A 25314-nucleotide genomic window follows, 5' to 3' on the forward strand; every position below is an offset into this window, starting at 1 on the left:
TTCTAAAGGTGTCATGTGGTTGAGGCCTTGGCTGAATTGGAATCTGAAAGTATGTCAGTAATATCACAGTACATCAAAGATGTCTGCAAATTCTTTGCTGCTTCTTCTCCTTTTGTAAGGCAGGGTTTAATTTCTGCCCCTTAAATCTGGGTAAGCTCCATAACTGCTTTGACCAATAGAATAAAGCAGAAATGACAGTTTCCAGGCTGAGGCCTTAAGACAGACTGCTTCAACTTTCTTTCTCCTGAAACATGGACTTTTGGATCACAACAACCACTCTGTGAGGAAGCCCAAGCAGCCACTTGAAAAGAATTGAGGTTCCTGGCAGATATGAGCTCCCAGACAAGGACTAGCACCACCTTTGCCACCCAAGTTAGGAGCTATCCTAAAAGTGGATCCACTGGATCTGTCCCTCCCTGAGTCTGTGAAGAGCAGAGAGGGGCAGAGGTGAGAACAAATACTTCATCTCAAAAGCTGAGCTTTTAAAATAATTATTTGTATAATATCAAAAATTACTTTAAAAAGAAATTAAAACAGCAATAAAAAACTCTTGATAACAGAAGATTGAAAGAATATAATAAAAATTTTCAAAGGAAGTAACTCTGTGTCTGCTAGCATTTCAGTGATGTCAACCAATTGCCTTACTCTAGGTTCTAGGCCAAACGTAGGAGTTGTTGGTCTAAGTTTGATGGAGTGAACTTGGCCAAGCACTTTTGCTTTCTGGGACTTAGATTTTTCATCTGTGGATTTCTTTAAGATTATAAGGGAAATTGTTTGAAATTATAAAAGAAATTTATGAATTATAAAGAAAACATAAAGCAAGTCAGTTTACACCAGCAGCTGTTCTTTAGTAAAAGCCTCACAGAAGCACATTTTAAACAGGCGGTTAATGCTGTGATCTATCTATTCCTAAATTTATTCATGGGTTTGCATTTTTTCAGGTTTTTCTATACACATTTATACTTGCAATGCATGTGAATAGTGGGTCAGTGACAATTCCAATTGCTACTTTCCAGGATAATGAAAACTGTCATTTGTTGATGAAAGCTGAAAAAAAAAAAAAAAAAAGATTAAGCTGGGGTTTTCATGGTTATTATATTCCCTCCCCATTGAGATTGATTCAAATTTTAATGCATTCCTTTTCCAGATTTAAACGTGGCGATGGATTAGAAAAAGTGATATCCGATTGTTGTATCTGGGCTCAGGACTTTTACATCGAGTGTTCTGGAGCCATCTGTGGACACCACCTCTGGATAAGTGCGGCTCCATAGGGCACGCCTGTGTTACACATAGTATTATTATTTGATCTTTTGAGATGACTCTGATTTTTTTTTTTTTTTTATGACAGTCATAAAAATAGCAGGGGCCTGTGTTGAAGCTGTAGGGGCAGGCAGGCAGGGCCTTGCTGATAGTGAGGTTTTGTCAGGTCCAGATGGTGTGCTGCTTTTCAGATCTGGCCCCGCTTCATTTTGTGAGCTTGGAGCACAGTGCCTCCCACTCCCTAATGCCACCCAACTGCCTCCTGACCTCAGACACAGAGGATCCTGACACTGAGTTTACTTTGACCAACAAGTTATGATTATAATGGGGCAGCGTGAAACCCAACTAGGACAGCCCTTTAATTTAAGATGGACTTTCTGAGCTCCTGCTATGTGCAGACAATTCATAGCTCAGATCACGATGAGTAAACCCTGATAACCAGGAGTTTATATGTAGTCTAAAAGGGAAGAAGCAAGGGCTGAGCATATGTAAGGAGGTGGGGCCAAAGGGCCAAGACTATTCCTGGAAGGTCCAGAGGGAACTTATCAAGGGCCACTGTGGACTGCTGGCTTCCAGGCAAACCAAATCTGGCCAGAGTTTCTCTGCTGCTTTTTGAACATGGTCTCTTCACCTTTAACTTAGAGCAGCCTATGGCTACCTGCTCAGCTCTGCACTACACCTTCAATGTTCTCAATTCCAACAGACTTCATGAGATTCTGACCACTGTGGGCATCTTAAAGCAGGGGCTGCCAGGAATGTTCCCTACAAGTCAGCAGCTGAGAAACACAGCTTTTGTCTTCCAACATCCAGTAAGGACCTCAGTCATAGCAAGCCTGACAGGTATGCAGAACTCTGTACTAAAAACTGTCCCCGACTGATTTCAATTGTATCTGCTCAGAATGAAGAGACAATGTTCTTACCCAAAAGACAAAAGAATTTGCTTTCTTACTAGAAAAATAAGTAACACTCAAATCAGTTATGCAATTTCTTAAAATGTGCATTAAAAATAAAATTGATGAAATGAATTACATTTCCTTCAAAATTTTTGGTTGGCTCATTTTTTAAATGCTAATATTAAGCTATGAAAGATCATTTCATTAACAGCTGAGTGAGCTTACATATTTGAAGAGTCAAGATCTTTCCTTATCTTAGAATTAGCAAAAAAGTAAAAGGGCATGCCATATATTTTTTAATGATAAAAAATTATATATATTTATGGAGAGAGAGAAAGAGGGTCCAAGCAGGAGGAGAACATGCTATGGGGTTTCTTTGCTTAGCAGGTGTGTCCCACGGATGTGGCTCAGCTTTAGTCTCACCAGAAGCAAAAGTTTTCCCTATACCATTACATTTTTCCCATGGTTTTATCTGTGTTGATTTGAACAAGCATATATATTGTAAAAAATATTACAGTTCTTTAAGTGATTATTTCATTGTTTCTCCTACTGCATTACACTGTGTTATGAATCATTTCTTCTGTGTATGTTTTAGCCCATCTTACTTCAGCAGGTGAAGTGTACAGGTAGACATTCTATGCATATCTCAATATGAGAAAATGAATATGATTGTGGTGTTTCCTTCTAGTCACCAATCAACTAGAGCTGGAGGGTGGTCATCCTTTGCACCACGTGTTGAGTTTTCTACAATGATTTTATTTTTTAACATCTTTATTGGAGTATAAATGATTTACAATGGTGTGTTAGTTTCTGCTGTATAACAAAGTGAATCAGGTATACGTATACATACATCCCCATATCCCCTCCCTCTTGTGTCTCCCTCCCACCCTCCCTATCCCACACCTCTAGGTGGTCACAAAGCACCGAGCTGATCTCCCTATGTTATGCGGCTGCTTCCCACTAGCTATCTGTTTTACATTTGGTAGTGTATAAATGTCAGTGCCACTCTCTCACTTTGTTCCAGCTTATCCTTCTCTCTCCCTGTGTCCTCAAGTCCATTTTCTATGTCTGTATCTTTATTCCTGTCCTGCACCTAGGTTCTTCAGACCCATACGTTTTTTAGATTCCATATATATGTGTTAGCATATGGTATTTGTTTGATCTTTCTGACTTACTTCACTCTGTATGACAGACTCTAGGTCCATCCACCTCACTACAAATAACTCAATTTGGTTTCTTTTTATGACTAATATTCCATTGTATATATATGCCACATCTTCTTTATCTGTTCATCTGTCGATGGACACTTAGGTTGCTTCCTTATTCCTGGCTACTGTAAATAGTGCTGAAATGAAACTTGTGATGCATGATTCTTTTGAATTATGGTTTTCTCAGGGTATATGCCCAGTAGTGGGATTGCTGGGTCATATGGTAGCTCAATTTTTAGTTTTTTAAGGAAGTTCCATACTGTTCTCCATAGTGACTGTATCAATTTACATTCCCACCAACAGTGAAACAGTGTTTCCTTTTCTCCACACCCTCTCCAGCATTTATTATTTGTACATTTTTAAATGATGGCCTTTCTGACCAGTGTGAGGTAATACCTCATTGTGGTTCTGATCTGCATTTCTCTAATGATTAGTGATGATGAGCATCCTTTCATGTGTTTGCTGGCAATCTATATATGTTCTTTGGAGAAATGTCTATTTAAGTTCTCCACCCATTTTGGGATTGCGTTGTTTGTTTTCTTGACATTGAATTGCATGAGCTACTTGTAAATTTTGGAGATTAATCCTTTGTCAGTTGCTTCATTTGCAAATATTCTCCCATTCTGAGGGTTGTCTTTTTGTCTTGTTTATGGTCTCCTTTGCTGTGCAAAAGCTTTTAAGTTTCATTCAGTCCCATTTGTTTATTTTTGTTTCTTTTTCCATTTCTCTAGGAGGTGGGTCAAAAAGGATCTTGCTGTGATTTATGCCATAGAGTGTTCTGCCTATGTTTTCCTCTAAGAGTTTTATGGTGTCTGGCCTTACATCTAGGTCTTTAATCCATTTTGAATTTATTTTTGTGTATGGTGTTAGGGAGTGTTCTAGTTTCATTCTTTTACATGTAGCTGTCCAGTTTTCCCAGCACCACTTATTGAAGAGGCTGTCTTTTCTCCACTGTATACTCTTGCCTCCTTTGTCAAAGATAAGGTGACCATATATGCATGGGTTTATCTCTGGGCTCTATCCTGATCCATTGATCTATATTTCTGCTTTTGTGTCAGTACTATACTGTCTTGAGTACTGTAGCTTTGTAGCATAGTCTGTAGTCAGGGAGCCTGATTCCTCCAGCTACATTTTTCTTTCTCAAGATTGCTTTGGCTATTTGGGGTCTTTTGTGTTTCCATACAAATTGTGAAATTTTTTGTTCTAGTTCTGTGAAAAATGCCATTGGTAGTTTGATAAGGATTGCATTGAATCCATAGATTGCTTTGGGTAGTATAGTCATTTTTACAATGTTGATTCTTCCAATCCGACAACATGGTATATCTCTCCATTTGTTTGTATCATCTTTAATATCTTTCATCAGTGTCTTATAGTTTTTTGCATACAGGTTTTCTTCTCCTTAGGTAGGTTTATTCCTAGGTATTTTATTCTTTTTGTTGCAATGGTAAATGGGAGTGTTTCCTTAATTTCTCTTTCAGATTTTTCACCATTAGTGTATAGGAATGCCAGAGATTTCTGTGCATTAATTTTGTATCCTGCTACTTTACCAAAAACATTGATTAGCACTAGTAGTTTTCTGGTAGCACCTTTAGGATTCTCTATGAATAGTATCATGTCATCTGCAAACAGTGACAGTCTTATTTCTTCCTTTCTGATTTGGATTCCATTTATTTCTTTTTTGTCTCTGATTGCTGTTGCTAAAACTTCCAAAGCTATGTTGAATAATAGTGGTGAGAGTGTGCAGCCTTGTATTGTTCCTCATCTTAGTGGCAATGGTTTGAATTTTTCACCATTGAGAACGATGTTGGCTGTGGGTTTGTCATATATGGTAGTCATTATGTTGAGGTAAGTTTTGTCTATGCCTACTTTCTGGAGAGTTTTTATCTTAAATGGATGTTGAATTTTGTCAAAAGCATTTTCTTTATCTATTGAGATGATCATATGGTGTTTATACTTCAGTTTCTTAATATGGTGTGTCATGTTGATTGATTTGCATATTTTTAAGAATCCTTGCATTCCTGTGATAAACCCCAGTTGATCATGGTGTATGATCCTTTTAATGTGCTATTGGATTCTGTTTGCTAGTATTTTGTTGAGGATTTTTGCATCTATGTTCATCAGTGATATTGGCCTGTAGTTTTCTTTCTTTGTGACATCTTTGTCTGGTTTTGGTATCAGGGTGATGATGGCCTTGTTGAATGAGTTTTGGAGTGTTCCTCCCTCTGGCATATTTTGGAAGAGTTTGATAAGAATGGATGTTAACTCTTCTCTAAATGTTTGATAGAATTTGCCTGTGAAGCCATCTGGTCCCGGGCTTTTGTTTGCTGGAAGATTTTTAATCATAGTTTCAGTTTCAGTGATTGGAATTAGTCTGTTTATATTTTCTGTTTCTTCCTGATTCAGTCTCAGAAAGTTGTGCTTTTCTAAGAATTTGTCCATTTTACAATGTTTTTGATATTGAAGAAGGTAAATGATTGGCAAACAATGTTAAGAGTCTTGTTTGAATCACTAACAATGAGAAATTTACATCTGAAATCATTGGATTAAGAAGTTTTGAATAACTAGCTTAGAAGCTTTTCTTAGAGTATTTCTCAGGAATCCAGGAAAGCAGTGGTGGTTAGTGATGCAGATAATACATTCCCAAAACAGGGAGATGTATGAAAATGGAGAATCCTCAGTCATAATCACTGCCCCTGAACATGGTTTAAGTTGTGTATAGAAAGAACTTAAGAGGTAATGAAGATGGGGGTGATGAGTGGGGGACACATTGTGTCTGGGGACAGGGAGCAGCTTTTGAGGAGGAGTTGGGAGAACACTATGAAGCCCAAAGAAGAAGGAAGCAGGCACAGCTGACTGGCAGATGGAGTTGAAACCTAGGCATAATTTTGAATACTGCCTGCAGGTATATAAAGGAAACCCAGTTTGTCGCTGCTTGGTAGATTTGTTTTTTTTTGTTTGTTTGTTTTGTTTTGTTTTGTTTTGTTTTAAGACATGGAAAAGTAAAAACTATGTTAGAAACAAAAGAAACCTCACGGTGGTGCCACATTTTAGCATGTAGGACAATGCAATGGAGGGTTTTTGGGCAGCTGAGATTTCAGAACGATGATAAAGGGCACAGCAGAAAGACTGATCCTTTTTTTTTTTAAGATTTTTTTGATGTGGATCATTTTTATAGTCTTTATTGAATATGTTACAATGTTGTTTCTGTTTTATGTTTTGGGGCTTTTTTTTGGCCGTGAGACATGTGGGATCTTAGCTCTCTGACCAGGGATAGAAACTGTACCCCCTGCATTGGAAGGCAGTCTCAACCACTGGACCACCTGGGAAGTCCTCAGGAAGACTTATTCCTTTTAAAGAGTATTGAACGAGTTCTGTGAAAGAATTATTATTCAACAATATGATTGAGAGTCTGCTGATAAAAGTGCCTCCCAAGTCAACCAGGTTAACTCAGAAATAAAATCCATCTTTAGTCATTTAATTATAAAACTGACATGATAGGGTGAACAGTCATAAGGCTTTATTACTTAGGGTATTTTTAAAATTTACCACTGTAGTTCTGGAATTACTCTCTCTTGGATTTGTTGGGTTTTTTTTGGATTAAAATACAAGGAATCTAATTTTTACATAAGTAATAAGACCATCACGGGGGAGAAAGAAGAATGAATGGGTGAGATTTCTGTTTGAACTTGACAGACTGGATCCCTGAGCCCAAATCCTTGTCTTCTAATCTCTTTAGGTAAAGTAGGACGAGGAAAGCATAATAGGAGAAGTGACTACATACGGAAAATGTTTGAAAGTTAGAAATCAGAGGGAGGTTTTAACTGAGAGAAAACTAGAGCTCAGGCTTGCCAAGGAGAGCCTGGAAGAAAGTTGACTCAAGCAATGGAACCCAAGATGGCTCAGTAATGGAGGCCCCAGCTTTTCCACACCTCATTTAAACATAAGAGGATAATGTTTGATCACTAGACATTTGGAAGAATGTCCTAGCATGAAGACAGGCCTGCACAAGGTAACAGAGTGGAGAAACTAAGAAAAACAAACTGCACAAAACAGAATAAAATGAGGTTTTTTTTTTTAATTGTAATGACTATCTTCAAGGTAAAGTAATAAGCACAGATTGAATTCATGAAATAAGAACATGTGGCTTATAAAAGTAAATAATGAAAGAATAAAAATTACTTTTTAGCAACCAGAAGTTAAAAAACAATCTAATTGAATGATTTCAAGCCAAAGTTAAAGAACTTTACCAGAAGTCAGGGCTAAAAGAAATAGACATAGAAAATGTGAGAAAAGTAATAATATTAGGTAATCTTTCTAAAAGGTCCAAATAAACAATCAATATTTTATAAAGTAAAAACAACAACAAAGGAAAAACAAAAGTTAAAGAACACTTTTTTTAATAATAGAAGCATATGTGTTTCTAATTTTTTTCAGATTTAAAAGTACTACTGGAAAATGCAGAACAAAGAGTTAAAACATGCTTCGTACAAAGCACTCAATGTAAAACTTCAGAAAGTTAACAATGATGGTTAGGTCATAATTGTTATTACGAGAAAGGAACAAATGAATGCATAGATAAATTTTTGAGAATCCGAATGGTATAGGACTTCTCAATAACTCAAAAAGACAATAGTTTAACATAACTATATATAGCTTAATAGCATTTACAAAGTCTTTGTAATGTAAGCCCTGTATATTTATCCAATAACAAAAAAAGTAAGTATGATGCAATGATAACTTAGAATCTTAATACTAAGGTATAAAGAGCATTGGAGAAACAACTTTCTGGAGATGGTTTTGGAGGACAGGAGCAGTACCCTTCATGTGGGAAGAGAGAAGTTGTGACTTCCACTTGATTCAACCTAGTGAGAAAGGGTGTGAAGAGATCAGGCATAGAGCTTTGATTGGCCTCCTTGGTCCTACCTAGATACAGTCAGCCAGCCTGACTTACACTTGAACATTTTCAGGATGAGATCTGTAACCATTCATTGGTTTAAGGACAAAGAGGAAAGAATTACTTTATGTGGAGCGTGTGCACCTCTGGGTGCAGGTCACAGGTGATACAGGATCATTTTCAAAAGCTTAAAAGCAGGACTCCTATACAAACACATTGATGAGCACATGTCAATGATTTAACTCCTGAGGGAACCAGAAAGATGATATGGCTGACTCAAAGAACATTCAAAGAGCTGGGTCTATATGTACAACATGATATAATACATGAATGTGTAGGTAAGATTGCTAGGTCAACGCACTGGTTAATGCTCAACAGGGCAATAAACTCTAACCTTTGGGGTTACCTTTTAAAAATCATTTGCATCTCTACTGGACAAAAATCTACATGTCTACATGTAAATTCACTAAATCTGAGAACTTTAGAAAATAACAAACAATAAATTGATCAAGGTACATTCCCCTAAATGATTACATAATCCTCAGATAGGACTGTGCTCCCAATGTGAAATATGCTGCCCACCTCTTTTAAAAACATTAATTTCCAAGTTTAATTTTTTTTTAATATGAGTGTATGTTTTGCATGGACTTGATGTGGGTTATTCAGGCAGAAGCCAGTGTAATGGGGGTTTCAAGTGGGACCCATCCAAGAAAAAGGTGATTTTAGCAGAAAAGGCTGGAGGCTGGAAGGATCTGGGGGCATAGACAGGAGGAAGAGCGTTGTCTACATCACAGGGCTGAGTTAGGGAAACATCACCTCAGAGGGGAGAGAAAGAGAGAGAGAGAAAGTCAGAGAGAGAACAACAGAGACACAGAGACAGAGAGAGAGGCTTGACAACCCTACAAAGCAGCCACACCACTTTATCACTTGTAGACAGTGTCCGTTCAGCAAAGTCTCTTTGTTTTCCTGCCCTACACATCAATCTACCTCTCCCCCACTGATTAAATAATCCTTTAATCCTTTAATCCTCAGGGAAGTCAAATTTCATCCTAGTTTCAGGGGTGCTAACCCAGGGAAAGAACAATGAAGGATCAGAACTGTTTCCCTTTCCACTGAAGTCTTGCTGTACTGGGACAGAGGGCTTAAGAGGCAGGAATTTTGTACAGAACTAAACACTTTATTTGTGAATTTTGTTTTGTGACAAAGAATAACCACAATTCATTTTATTATCTAAAAATGACATGCAATATCTTATGGTTACCCTAGATTTCATCAAGGAGTAGATAGGAGCAAATTACTATGTGGGGTGAAGAAGCAGTGATGGGAATATAAAGAATTCATCCCCTGCTCTCACCAGATTCAGGCCCACTCATCCAAATATAAAGGTCACATTTCTTAAGGTCTAGAAATGGAAAGGGATGGGGGAAAAGGAAGAGTGTGTGTTCTGGGGTGCGAGGGGGTGAATAGTGTAAGAGAGCAAAATATTTAGCTTAAATACCAGGAAATCAGCAGATAATATCTGTATATGTATAACTAAATCACTTTTCTGTATACCTGAAACTACCACACTGTTCATCAACTATACTCCAATATAAAATAAAAATTTAAAAAATATGTATCTACAACTCAAACACAAGAAATGATGAAACAACGAAGGTAAATACCAGACGAAACACTTAAGATAGTTTGTTTCTGGGAAATCAGGGTAGGGCTGGGGTGAAGGGAACTTCAGAGCTTGTAAACTCATTTCACTCATTTAACCAAATAGTCCTGGCATTGCAATATTTAATTGAGAAGTATCACATTAGTGCATAAAATGTCCATAGTGGGAGAGGTGCTAGGATGGGGGAAACTATTTATGATAAAATTATACTCTTCCATAAGCAACTTTTAAAATGTTGACTAAGTGTCATGCTCTTTCTTCACCCCATTGTATAAACCACAGAAGTTTGAGAAAGGAGGAAAAAAAAAAATCTATATATCTATATCTATATATCTATATATCTATATATATCATAGTATAGAAGGAACAGGGTCTTTGAAAGTGTTAAAACCTTTGACTTAATAATTTGTGAACAGAACTAATTAGATACAATATTTACTAATGTAATTTGACATTAAAAAAGACTGAAAATCTGTTGACAAAATACTATCAACATTAGCTAAACTATTCACCATTTCACTTATTGCTTTGACTTTTTAAAATTGAAGTGTAGCTGCTGTACAATGTTTTATGTTACAGGTGTACAATGTAGTGATTCAAAATTTTTAAAGGTTACACTCCATTTATAGTTATTATAAATATTGGCTATATTCCCCGTGTTGTATAATATATCCTTGTAGTTCATTTTATACCTAATAGTTTGTACCTCTTACTCCTGTACCCTTATATTGCCCCTCACCCCATCCCTCTCCCCACTGGTAACTACTAGTTTGCTCTCTATAGCTGTGAGTCTGTTTCTTTTTTTTTACATTCACTAGTTTATTGTATTTTTTAGATTCCATATGTAAGTGATAGCATACAGTATTTGTATTTCTCTGTCTGATTTATTGTATTTCATTTAACGTAATGCCCTCTAAGTCCAACTATGTGCTGAAAATGGCAAAATTTCATTCTTTTTAATGGCTGAGCGTTATTCCATTGTATATATATACTACATTTTTATCCATTTATCTATTTATGGACATTTAGATTGCTTCTATATCTTGGCTACTGTAAATAATGCTGCTATGAACATTGAGGTGCATATGTCTTTCCAAATTATTGTTTTTGTTTCTTTCAAATATATACCCAGCAGTGTTCTTAAAACATTTTGCCTAAACCTCCTCAGTGTGTCCATGCAGGATTGGCATTTCAGTCAGCTTTTCATTCCAAATGATTTTGATGCCTCCAAGAAGAAATCATTTACTTTCTAAACTACTGATCCTCTGTATCTTCAGTCTTATTTATTTATTTATTTTTTGGCTGCGTTGGTTCTTTGCTGCTGTGCGCAGGTTTTCTCTAGTTGCGGTGAGCGGGACCTATTCTTCATTGTGGTGCTCGGGCTTCTCATTGCAGTGGCTTCTCTTGTTGCGCAGCACAGGCTCTAGCCATGTGGGCTTCAGTAGTTGTGGTTTGCAGGCTCTAGAGCACAGACTCAGTAGTTGTGGCGCACGGGCTTTATTGCTCCGCGTCATGTGGGATCTTCCCAAACCAGGGCTCGAACCTGTGTTCCCTGTATTGGCAGGCAGATTCTTAACCACTGTGCTACCACGGAAGTCCCAGTATCTTCAGTCTTAGAACAAGATAAAAAGATTTGTCAAAAGTAGAAATGTGGCTTTTGGATAATTCTAATTCTGAAATAAATCACCCCAATCACTCTCTCCAGTGCTGGACAGAATTTAACAGGGAGCAAAGAGGAACAATGTCATGAACTACAACAGTGGAATCCAGAATCTTGTGTCAGAAAATAACAACATTGGTGGGTTCTGCATTTGGGGGAGACCTAGTGGAAAATGGCTACTTTATAGAGGGAAACGTGACTGCTAAATCTGTTCTCTGTCCTCATGGAATTTATGTCCCAAATTCATACTCATTCTTTCGCTTCCAGACAAGTGAGGTTTAGGTCCTCTCAGATTAGGTTCCACAGAGTCTGAACCACTGTAGATGGTGAATCCTCTGTCACCAAGCCAAGTGTGCACAGCTGACACTGCCCAGATGAAATAGGTCAAATCCACTGGTGCTTATACTGCAATAAATACATGAGCTTAGCCTTGGCTTACTCTGCAGCTATGAACATAATGGGCTCCCCATTATAGGCTGAAATATGGTTTAACTTTATGGGTGCTTTGGCTTTGGGGTTCTATTATTAATTGTGTTTCTATTCCTTTCTCATAGATAAATGAATTAATCGTGCCTTTTTATTTTCTGTATTTTTGATGCTTTGATATCTGGGACCTTGCTGACCCTGGAGGGACTACCCTTCCCAAAGCTAGATAATTCCCAAAGCTAATAGTAAGGGGTTTGCCCAGGAGCACGCCTTTCATATGCAAACAAACCAATCCAAAGCTCACCCAAGCCACCTCCTCTATTGGGGTCTAACACTCCAGGCCATTATCATCTGTCCCTATGTCCCAGAGCCTCCTGAAATTATTCAAACTAGCCTATCCTAAGTCTACTCATCCTGCCTCAACCATTGCTTCCTGCAGAAACCACAGCGAAGGCTCTGGTCCATGTTTCCTCTATGCTCTCTGCCTCCAGATTGCCTCAGTGTTTTCCCCGTGGCCCCTTGAGTGTGGCATGGACCCTGCTTTTGGAAACTGTGACCACTTAACCATCTTTGTAATGCCAGTTGTCTCCTTATCTGTTAGCTTTACTGTACTGTACCTGAATAATAATAAAACCTACATTTTAACACAGTAAACTTGGCCCAGTCCTTTGGTGACATGTAATGCACATGCACAGATGCTGAAGATGAAATTTTCACACTTTTCCCTAATCCACAGAAATCTAAATAAAACATTAAACATTTACCAACCAAAGGTTGGATTCTACCACCACCAGGGAATTCAGGGAATCAAAAACAGCAGCACCAACAATAATGATTGTTCCAAGAACTTTGTGTTACACATTTTGTTGATGTTTTACACACATTGTTGTATTTCATGCTCATAACAACACTATCATGTCAATTTTATCATCTCCATTAAACAGAAATTAAGAACTTGCCAAAGACACACAATTAATAAGGGACAGATCATGGAATTTTATTTGAGTCTCTGTGAAGTCATGAGACTGTATGACTTATACATGATGCTATGGGCCTCAGGAAACTTTGGGTCAAGAGAACCCATTCCACAGAACTGACCATTAATCCATATCCCTATAGGCTGTGTGCACTTGTACTAAGACATCTAGATATAAGAAATATAAGAGCTAAAGGGAAAGAGGTAACTATAGGTCAATAGAAAAAAATATGTATATGCCTCTCACATGTTGGGTGCTTTTTGCTATATATAGCAGTCAGGGTTCAACCAGAGAAGTGGAACCAGTAGCATATTCACATATACATGTACGGAAGTGTGATAAAAAGTAAAGGAACTTATTACAGAAGGGGACTTATTCCAAGGAATTGGCCTGTGCAGTCCTAGGTCTAAAAGCAGACAGCAGAAGGAGAAGGTCATTAGTAGTCTGGACCCTGCAGATATGAGTTAACACGGCCCACAGGCAGCAGTCAGAAAGCAAATCCAGAGGAACAAGAAAGATTATAGACCCAGCTGCAGTTCTGAGTTTCTAGACGAGGGAAGCCAAAACTCTCTTTTAAAGATCTTTCAAGGTGGTACAGGGAAGATGGCGGAAGAGTAAGACGCGGAGATCGCCTTCCTCCCCATGGATACACCAGAAATACATCCACACGTGGAACAACTTCTACAGAACTCCTACTGAAGGCTGGCAGAAGACCTCAGACCTCCCAAAAGGCAAGAAACTCCCCACGTACCTGGGTAGGGCAAAAGAAAAAAAGAAAAAACAGAGACAAAAGAATAAGGACGGCATCTGCACCAGTGGGAGGGAGCTGTGAAGGAGGAAAAGTTTCCACACACTAGGAAGCCCCTCCGCGGGCGGAGACTGCGGGAGGCGGAGGGGGGAGTTTCGGGACCGCGGAGTAGTGCACAGCGACGGGTGCGGAGGGCAAAGCGGGGAGATTCCTGCACAGACGATCGGTGCCGACCAGCACTCACCAACCCGAGAGGCTTGTCGGCTCACCCGCCGGGGCGGGAGGGGCTGCGAGCTGAGGCTCGGGTTTTGGTTTTGGACGGAGCTCAGGGAGAGGACTGGGGTTGGCGGCTTGAACATAGCCTGAAGGGGTTAGTGCACCACGACTGGCCGGGAGGGAGTTCGGGGAAAAGCCTGCACCTGCCGAAGAGGCAAGAGACTTTTTCTTCCCTCTTTGTTTCCTGGTGCGCGTGGAGAGGGGTTTAAGAGCGCTGCTTAGGGGATCTCCAGAGACGGGCGCGAGCCGGGTTAAAAGCGCGAACCCCAGAGACGGGCGCGAGCCGCGGCTAAAAGCGCGAACCCCAGAGACGGGCGCGAGCCGCGGCTAAAAGCACGAATGCCAGAGACGGGCGCGAGCCGCAGCTGAAAGCGCAAACCCCAGAGACGGACGCGAGCCGCGGCTAAAACCGCGGACCCCAGAGACGGGCGGGAGACGCTAGGGCTGCTGCTGCCGCCACCAAGGGGCCTGTGTGCGAGCACAAGTCACTCTCCACAACCCTCTTCCGCGGAGCCTGTGCAGCCCGCCACTGCCAGGTTCCCAGGATCCAGGGACAACTTCCCCGGGACAACGCACGGCGGGCCTCAGGCTGGTGCAACGTCACGCCAGCCTCTGCCGCAACATCATGCCGCCTCTGCCGCCGCAGGCCCACCCCGCACGCAGTGCCCCTCCTTCCCCCATCCCCCAACCCCCGGCCTGAGTGAGCCGGAGGCCCCGAATCAGCGGCTCCTTTAACCCCGTCCTGTCTGAGCGAAAAAACAGACGCCCTCCAGCGACCTACACGCAGAGGCAGGGCCAAATCCAAAGCTGAGCTCCTGTGAGCTGTGAGAACAAAGAAGAGAAAGGGAAATCTCTCCCAGCAGCCACAGAAGCAGCGGATTAAAGCTCCACAATCAACTTGATATACCCTGCATCTGTGGAATACCTGAATAGACAAGGAATGATCCCAAATTGAAGAGGGGGAATTTAGGAGCGAGATCTATGATTTTTTTCCCTTTCCTCTTTTTGTGAATGTGTGCATGTATGCTCTGTGTGAGATCTTGTCTGTATACTCTTGCTTCCACCATTTGTCCTAGGGCTCTATCCGTCCATGATTTTTTTTAAAAAATTCTTTTTCTTAATAATTAAGTTTAACTGTAATAACTTTATTATACTTTACCTTCGTTCTTTCTTTCTTTCCTTCCTTCCTTCCCTCCTTTAGACAACGAATCACCCCAAATTGAGGAGGTGGTCTCTGAGAGCAAGATTTATGATTTCTCCCCCTTTTACCTCTTTTTGTGAAGGTGTATGTGTATGCTTCTGTGTAAGATTTTTTCTGTATAGCTTTGCTTCCAACATTTGTCCTAAGGTTCTATCCGTCCCTTTTTTTTTTTTTTCTAAATATTTTTAAATTCAATAACTATATTATACTTTATTTTATTTTTACTGTATCTTCTTTCTTTCTGTCTTTTTTCCTTCTTTCCCTCCTTCCTTCCTTCCTTCCTTCCTCCCTCCCTCCCGCCCTCCTTTCTTTCCTTCTTTGCTTCTTTCTTCCTTCCTTCCTTTCCTCCTTTCCCTCTTTCTTTCCTCATATTTCTACTAATTCTCTCTACTTTTTCTCCCTTTTATTCTGAGCCGTGTGGATGAAAGGCTCTTGGTGCTCCAGCCCAGGAGTCAGGGCTCTGCCTCTGAGGTAGGAGAGCCACCTTCAGGACACTGGTCAACAAGAGACCTCCCAGCTCCACATAATATTAAACGGTGGAAATCTCCCAGAGACCTCCATCTTAACACCAGCACCCAGCTTCACTCAACGACCAGCAAGCCACAGTGCTGGACAACCTATGCCAAACAACTAGCAAAACAGGAACACAACCCCACCCATTAGCAGAGAGGCTGCCTAAAATCATAATAAGGCCACAGACACCCCAAAACACACCACCAGACGTGAACCTGCCCACTAGAGAGACAAGATCCAGCCTCATCCAGCACAACACAGGCACTAGTCCCCTCCACCAGGAAGCCTGCACAACCCACTGAAACAACCTTAGCCACTGGAGACAGACATCAAAAACAACGGGAACTACGAACGTGCAGCCTGCAAAAAGGAGACCCCAAACACAGTAAGATAAGCAAAATGAGAAGACAGAAAAACACACAGCAGATGAAGGAGCAACATAAAAACCCACCAGACCTAACAAATGAAGAGGAAATAGGCAATCTACCTGAAAAAGAATTCAGAATAATGATAGTAAGGATGATCCAAAATCTTGGAAGTAGAATGGACAAAATGCAAGAAACAGTTAACAAGGACCTACAAGAACTAAAGATGAAACAAGCAACGATGAACAACGCAATAAATGAAATAAAAATCACTCTAGATAGGATCAATAGCAGAATAACTGAGGCAGAAGAACGGATAAGTGACCTGGAAGATAAAGTAGTGGAAATAAGTACTGCAGAGCAGAATAAAGAAAAAAGAATGAAAAGAACTGAGGACAGTCTAAGAGACCTCTGGGACAACATGAAACGCACCAACATTCGAATTATAGGGGTTCCAGAAGAAGAAGAAAGAAAGAAAGGGACTGAGAAAATATTTGAAGAGATTATAGTTGAAAACTTCCCTAATATGGGAAAGGAAATAGTTAATCAAGTCCAGGAAGCACAGAGAGTCCCATACAGGATAAATACAAGGAGAAATACGCCAAGACACATATTAATCAAACTGTCAAAAATTAAATACAAAGAAAGCATATTAAAAGCAGCAAGGGAAAAACAACAAATAACACACAAGGGAATCCCCATAAGGTTAACAGCTGATCTCTCAGCAGAAACCCTACAAGCCAGAAGGGAGTGGCAGGACATACTGAAAGTGATGAAGGAGAATAGCCTGAAACCAAGACTACTCTACCCAGCAAGGATCTCATTCAGATTTGATGGAGAAATTAAAACCTTTACAGACAAGCAAAAGCTGAGAAAGTTCAGCACCACCAAACCAGCTTTACAACAAATGCTAAAGGAACTTCTCTAGACAAGAAACACAAGAGAAGGAAACGACCTATAGTAGCGAACCCAAAACAATATAGAAAATGGGAATAGGAACATACATATCGATAATTACCTTAAATGTAAATGGACTAAATGCTCCCACTAAAAGACACAGATTGGCTGAATGGATACAAAAACAAGACCCTTATATATGCTGTCTACAAGAGACCCACTTCAGACCTAGAGACACATACAGACTGAAAGTAAGGGGATGGAAAAAGATATTCCATGCAAATGGAAACAAAAAGAAAGCTGGAGTAGCAATTTTCATATCAGACAAAATAGACTTTAAAATAAGGACTATTAAAAGGGACAAAGAAGGACACTACATAATGATCAAGGGATCGATCCAAGAAGAAGATATAACAATTGTAAATATTTATGCACCCAACATAGGAGCACCACAATACATAAGGCAAATACTAACAACCATAAAAGGGGAGATCAACAGTAACACATTCATAGTAGGGGACTTTAACACCCCACTTTCACCCATGGACAGATCATCCAAAATGAAAGTAAATAAGGAAACACAAGCTTTAAATGATACATTAAACAAGATGGACTTAATTGATATTTATAGGACACTCCATCCAAAAACAACAGAATACACATTTTTCTCAAGTGCTCATGGAACATTCTCCAGGATAGATCATATCTTGGGTCACAAATCAAGCCTTGGTAAATTTAAGAAAACTGAAATTGTATCAAGTATCTTCTCTGACCACAACGCCATGAGACTAGATATCAATTACAGGAAAAGATCTGTAAAAAATACAAACACATGGAGGCTAAACAATACACTACTTAATAATGAAGTGATCACTGAAGAAATCAAAGAGGAAATAAAAAAAATACCTAGAAACAAATGACAATGGAGACACAACGACCCAAAACCTATGGGATGCAGCAAAAGCAGTTCTAAGGGGGAAGTTTATAGCAATACAAGCTCACCTTAAGAAGCAGGAATCATCTCGAATAAACAACCTAACCTTGCACCTCAAGCAATTAGAGAAAGAAGAACAAAAAAACCCCAAAGCTAGCAGAAGGAAAGAAATCATAAAAATCAGATCAGAAATAAATGAAAAAGAAATGAAGGAAATGATAGCAAAGATCAATAGAACTAAAAGCTGGTTCTTTGGGAAGATAAACAAAATAGATAAACCACTAGCCAGACTCATCAAGAAAAAAAGGGAGAAGACTCAAATCAATAGAATTAGAAATGAAAAAGGAGAAGCAACAACTGACACTGCAGAAATAAAAAAAATCATGAGAGATTACTACAAGCAACTCTATGCCAATAAAATGGACAATCTGGAAGAAATGGACAAATTCTTAGAAATGCACAACCTGCCAAGACTGAATCAGGAAGAAATAGAAAATATGAACAGACCAATCACAAGCACTGAAATTGAAACTGTGATTAAAAATCTTCCAACAAACAAAAGCCCAGGACCAGATGGCTTCACAGGTGAATTCTATCAAACGTTTAGAGAAGAGCTAACACCTATCCTTCTCGAACTCTTCCAAAATATAGCAGAGGGAGGAACACTCCCAAATTCCTTCTACGAGGCCACCATCACCTTGATACCAAAACCAGACAAGGATGTCACAAAGAAAGAAAACTACAGGCCAATATCACTGATGAACATAGATGCAAAAATCCTCAACAAAATACTAGCAAACAGAATCCAATAGCACATTAAAAGGACCATACACCATGATCAAGTGGGGTTTATTCCAGGAATGCAAGGATTCTTCAATATACGCAAATCTATCAATGTGATAAACCATATTAACAAATTGAAGGAGAAAAACCATATGATCATCTCAATAGATGCAGAGAAAGCTTTCGACAAAATTCAACACCCATTTATGATAAAAACCCTCCAGAAAGTAGGCATAGAGGGAACTTTCCTCAACATAATAAAGGCCATATATGACAAGCCCACAGCAAACATCATCCTCAATGGTGAAAAACTGAAAGCATTTCCACTAAGATCAGGAACAAGACAAGGTTGCCCACTCTCACCACTCTTATTCAACATAGTTTTGGAAGTTTTAGCCACAGCAATCAGAGAAGAAAAGGAAATAAAAGGAATCCAAATCGGAAAAGAAGAAGTAAAGCTGTCACTGTTTGCAGATGACATGATAGTATACATAGAGAATCCTAAAGATGCAACCAGAAAACTACTAGAGCTAATCAATGAATTTGGTAAAGTAGCAGGATACAAAATTAATGCACAGAAATCTCTGGCATTCCTATACACTAATGTTGAAAAATCTGAAAGTGAAATCAAGAAAACACTCCCATTTACCATTGCAACAAAAAGAATAAAATATCTAGGAATAAACCTACCTAAGGACACGAAAGACCTGTATGCGGAAAATTATAAGACACTGATGAAAGAAATTAAAGATGATACAAATAGATGGAGAGATATACCATGTTCTTGGATTGGAAGAATCAACATTGTGAAAATGACTCTACTACCCAAAGCAATCTACAGATTCAATGCAATCCCTATCAAACTACCACTGGCATTTTTCACAGAACTAGAACAAAAAATTTCGCAATTTGTATGGAAACACAAAAGACCCCGAATAGCCAAAGCAATCTTGAGAACGAAGAAAGGAGCTGGAGGAATCAGGCTCCCTGATTTCAGACTATATTACAAAGCAACAGTAATCAAGACAGTATGGTACTGGCACAAAAACAGAAAGATAGATCAGTGGAACAGGATAGAAAGCCCAGAGATAAACCCACGCACATATGGACACCTTATCTTTGATAAAGGAGGCAGGAATGTACAGTGGAGAAAGGACAGCCTCTTCAATAAATGGTGCTGGGAAAACTGGACAGGTACATGTAAAAGTATGAGATTAGATCACTCCCTAACACCATACACAAAAATAAGCTCAAAATGGATTAAAGACCTAAATGTAAGGCCAGAAACTATCAAACTCTTAGAAGAAAACATAGGCAGAACACTCTATGACATAAATCACAGCAAGATCCTTTCTGACCCACCTCCTAGAGTAATGGAAATAAAAACAAAAATAAACAAATGGGACCTAATGAAACTTCAAAGCTTTTGCACAGCAAAGGAAACCATAACCAAGACCAAAAGACAACCCTCAGAATGGGAGAAAACATTTGCAAATGAAGCAACTGACAAAGGATTAATCTCTAAAATTTACAAGCAGCTCATGCAGCTCAATAACAAAAAAACAAACAACCCCATCCAAAAATGGGCAGAAGACCTAAATAGACATTTCTCCAAAGAAGATATACAGAATGCCAACAAACACATGAAAGAATGCTCAACATCATTAATCATTAGAGAAATGCAAATCAAAACTACAATGAGATATCATCTCACACCAGCAGAATGGCCATCATCAAAAAATCTAGAAACAATAAATGCTGGAGAGGGTGTGGAGAAAAGGGGACACTCTTGCACTGCTGGTGGGAATGTGAATTGGTTCAGCCACTATGGAGAACAGTATGGAGGTTCCTTAAAAAACTACAAATAGAATTACCATATGACCCAGCAATCCCACTACTTGGCATATACCCTGAGAAAACCAAAATTCAAAAAGAGTCATGTACCAAAATGTTCATTGCAGCTCTATTTACAATAGCTCGGAGATGGAAACAACCTAAGCGCCCATCATCGGATGAATGGATAAAGAAGATGTGGCACATATACACAATGGAATATTACTCAGCCTTAAAAAGAAATGAAATTGAGCTATTTGTAATGATATGGATAGACCTAGAGTCTGTCATACAGAGTGAAGTAAGTCAGAAAGAAAAAGACAAATACCGTATGCTAACACATATATATGGAATTTAAGGGAAAAAATGTCATGAAGAACCTATGGGTAAGACAGGAATAAAGACGCAGACCTACTGGAGAACGGACTTGAGGATATGGGGAGGGGGAAGGGTGAGTTTTGACAGGGCGAGAGAGAGTCATGGACATATACACACTAACAAACGTAGTAAGGTAGATAGCTAGTGGGAAGCAGCCGCATGACACAGGGATATTAGCTTGGTGCTTTGTGACAGCCTGGAGGGGTGGGATGGGGAGAGTGGGAGGGAGGGAGACGCAAGGGGGAAGACATATGGGAACATATGTATATGTGTGGCTGATTCACTTTGTTATAAAGCAGAAACTAACACACCATTGTAAAGCAATTATACCCCAATAACGATGTTTAAAAAAAAAAAAAAAAAGATCTTTCAAATGATTAAGTCAGGACCACCTAGGGTAATCTCACTTTGAATTAATTTACAGTCAAGTAATTAGGGATTTTAATCACATTTGCAAAGTCACTTTACAACAGCACCTACTTTAATGTTTGATTGAATGACCGGGAGATATGAGCAGGCTACAAAATGGCACTGCTTCCCTCCATCCTCCAGTTATCACTGGGGAATAGCCCTCATAGAGCGCCCTAACCAGAAACATACTAACAAGATGATTCTGGGTATTATACTTCAGTAGAGCCAAAGTGACACATCAAAAACTACCACACCATGTGCTTAGAGCTGTGTTTCACATAGCTCATGCATAATCTGTTATCTTTATAAAAACCCATGAAGTAAGGATTCACAGATTATGCAACTTGCTTACAAACTGGAAGCAGCCAAGCTAGGAAAAGAACAGAGCTGTGAACCCTCTGCTGAATAGGGATTCACTTCCCAAAACACAGCTGGGATTGGTCATTGGTCTCTACTCTTTTCCACATCGGATTCCTTTCAAAGCTACACACAATGATCTGGTCTACATTTTCAGACCACTGTTTATGAAGGAAGATTTATAGCCTTCTTACAGAGAAAATAAAAATTTCCTGGGTTTACAGAGGGGGAAATATCTGGACACTCTTGTGAGAGTTTAAATTACTTTCATGTAACTCTTGAAGGGAGCAGGATCAAAGAAAAATGTTTTCCAGCCATTTCCAGCCATTTCTAGCTATGTTTTCTGCTTGTTTCAAAAAAATATTTCTACCTGAACAAGCTTTTTTCCAGTAAACATTAGGTGGGGAGAAGGGACTTTGAAGAGAGAGAGACATGCTTTAAAATGTAGTTCCAAGCACATTCTCTGCCTGCAGTTCATTTTATAGTTCCTGTCTATAGTAGAAAATGTGTAACTTATAATGAGTGATGAATCATGCAGCCCACTTATAATACAGACTGTCAACCCCCTGTCAGACACTACTATATTTTTATTTTTTATTAGCTACTGAGTTAACTTTTTAAATTCCTGATGTGTATTTTTCAAAATTCCATACATAGTCAAAGCCTGCAGCAACCATTTGGGGTACATACATCTGTGGGGGTTTGATTTTAATGAGGGGTTCTCAGTACTGCAGCCTTCTCCAAAGCTATTAGTAAGAGAGATGGGGTAAATATTTTCCACTGTGGAGGTGTTAGCTTGTAGTTTCTTCATCTGCTCCTAGAGTCTGGGGTTGAAGAAATATTCCCAAGGAAGAAATATCAGGGGCCTGGTAAACGTTTCCCAGCTGGCAATCCTGGGGATGTGCCCCCTCCAGATTCTGCTTATTGATCATGGGAAAGATTTCTGATACTAGCAGAAAAGTGATCGTGCTGAGAAGGGAAGGTCTTCCCTGTAGCTGACTCCTGTGCTCTGTGTTGTACTGCATGGAGTTCTATTTAGTGGTGATTGAACTGACCCTAATGCGTGTGTTTCAGGATAGTCCCTTGTGCTCCAGCCTCACTGGCTTCCTGGCTCCACAGACTGTTATCAGGGCTGTGTGGACCATGGCAGTGGACGACTGAGGTCATGTGGAAGCAACCATTTTTGGCAATAAGGAGGTCCAAGAAAGAGAGGCCACATGCTGGATGCCATCAATATTGATGTTCAAATGACATGATGTGGCAGATAGTGTCCAGGAGGACAGGACAGTAAGGTAGCCACATGTTATGGCAGTAGATGACAGAAGGAAGTGGCCTGTACCTGAAAGCAGCATTGTTTGATGGTGAGGGAGGACCATGAGGTAAAAGTAAACCTCAACCTCATTTCCTGTCCCAGAAGTAGGGAAAGTGGGGGAGATCAGGTCAGCCTCCACTGAGAAGGCTGCAGGAGAGGTGTGTCCTGGAGGACAGTCAGGACCCATGAAGGCCAGGAGGTGAACCCTGGGAGAAGGCATGGAAAGCAGAGAAGAGCTTGTAATGACAAGAGTTCAGAGGTCATGGTGCAACAACTTGGGAGAAACTGGAGAGCAAATGTGCTGTTGGGTCTAATTCAGAAGGCTTGTCACATTCAATTGTATCCCAGGCAGGAGAGGAAGTTACAAAGAACCTATGAAAGCCATTTTCCCACTGAGAGTAAGGACAGTGCCCAAGAATGTCCACTTCCTGCGTTGGGGTCCTCACCACCTTGTGGTCAGTGAAAGCTACATCTGAGAGTTGCAGGTAGGGCTATAAGGATCCATGTCTCAGCACAAATGGAAGGTTCATTTTCCTGGATGCCAGGACAGAGGTGGAAGATAAAACATTATTTCTTCTTCAACATGTGCTTCATTTGAGTTGTGCCTATTAATGACAAAATTCACATATAAGTATAAGAGCTTTATGAACTCATTTGTGGGGACACCAGCAGTGAAGACAGAAAGGACTGGCTCCAGGATCACTTGAGAAACAAGAATACTCGGTTGAGGACAGAAAGTCCTAAATAAGAATGTTAGGCCACTTATGAAACTGGTTAAGTTTCTCAGAACACTAACTCCATAGCAACATTGGGATGACTTGTTTACCAAGCTATTAAAATACCAAGCCTCTTTGGGTCAACCTCTAATCTGACAGGCTGTAATCCAACCGTGCTTTTTGGTTGTTTACTGTAGTCAAATACATTTATACTTCAATTGTCTCTTCCTAGAAATCCTGCTGCTAAGTGAAAAGCCATTCAATAAAAAAAGAGCTCAACTAATTTTAACAGGAAAAATTGCTGAGGCATCCTAAACCATCTCCACAGAGGAAAAAAACACAACATATATTGGTTGAACAATAGAAAGAAGCTCATGGATGTAATAACAATAGTGAGTAGTAAACACCAACATGAAGTCTGCTTGTTCATTGCTGGAATGTAATGAAGTTTTCTTGTGTTCTCCACAGTGAGAAGACAGGATAGTGGATGGAGAGTGGTGTGTGGTGAGTCATCCTTTGGAAGACATCTTCTTCCTGCACCATTTCTTAATAATTTTCCATCTTCATGCAGTTTGCGATTATCTTACACTCAGACTGAACTTAAGTTATAGCAAACAAAAATGCTTTCAGCACCTGAAAACTTACGTGAATATTACACTTTGCACACAGCCTAAAAGTCCTAGAAGATTCCACCTCTTCATCACTCTCTGAGCTTACATAAGCAAAGTACCTTGTGTTCATCCAAACATGGCAGAAACTCAACTTGGTTCCACATAGTGTGTTCCAGCTAGAAAATGTTGTTTCTAGTAAAATGGTAAGTATGTCCTCACTTGAAACTATAATGTTGAAATATCAGTTCCTGTAGAGTATTCATTTCGTGTGATTTGTATGAAAATGACATTGTATTTGCCCAAAATAGTCATCCAGAGCATTGTGCAGGTTTTCAAGAGCTGTTATGCTAAATCGTGATAATATAACTTAGTCATTCTTCAAAGGAATTCTGTGTACTCTGATAACACAGATACATTTCCTAGGGTGCTCACTAGGGGTCAAACAAGCCTGATAGAAAATGCTTTCGCATATCAAAACATCAAATAATCAGCCTTTGACTCATCCTAAATTTGAGCAATTTTTTCTTTCTTTCACATGTTTGAGAATCAGCTTTTGAGATTCAACCTGAAGGCAGGGTGGAGGTTCTGTCCTTGAGGAGGATGATCACCTGACCAAGGAACTTCCAGAAGGGGTCCTACTTACGGCCCAGGTTTTTGGGGTTTCTTTTTTCGGTATGCGGGCCTCTCACTGTTGTGGCCTCTCCCCTTGTGGAGCACAGGCTCCAGACATGCAGGCTCAGTGGCCATGGCTCACGGGCCTAGCATCAGCAGTGTCCCATCACTCAGAGTATACTGAAAAAATCCCAACAGGAAGAAAGTAAGCAAGTCTTCCCAACTGATAAACTAGCAAAACTACAGTCTGTGAGAGAAAAGGGTCAGGGGAGTGCAGCAACACCCATGTTACACGTCAGCAGGTTGTGAACAATTCATGAAAACAGGAATCTCAAAGCAGTTTTGCCATGAGACTCTCAGTGTTTTTGTACCTCTCATAAGGGTGT

The sequence above is a fragment of the Phocoena phocoena genome, chromosome 6 (assembly GCF_963924675.1).
Source record: "Phocoena phocoena chromosome 6, mPhoPho1.1, whole genome shotgun sequence".
Classification (NCBI taxonomy): domain Eukaryota; kingdom Metazoa; phylum Chordata; class Mammalia; order Artiodactyla; family Phocoenidae; genus Phocoena; species Phocoena phocoena.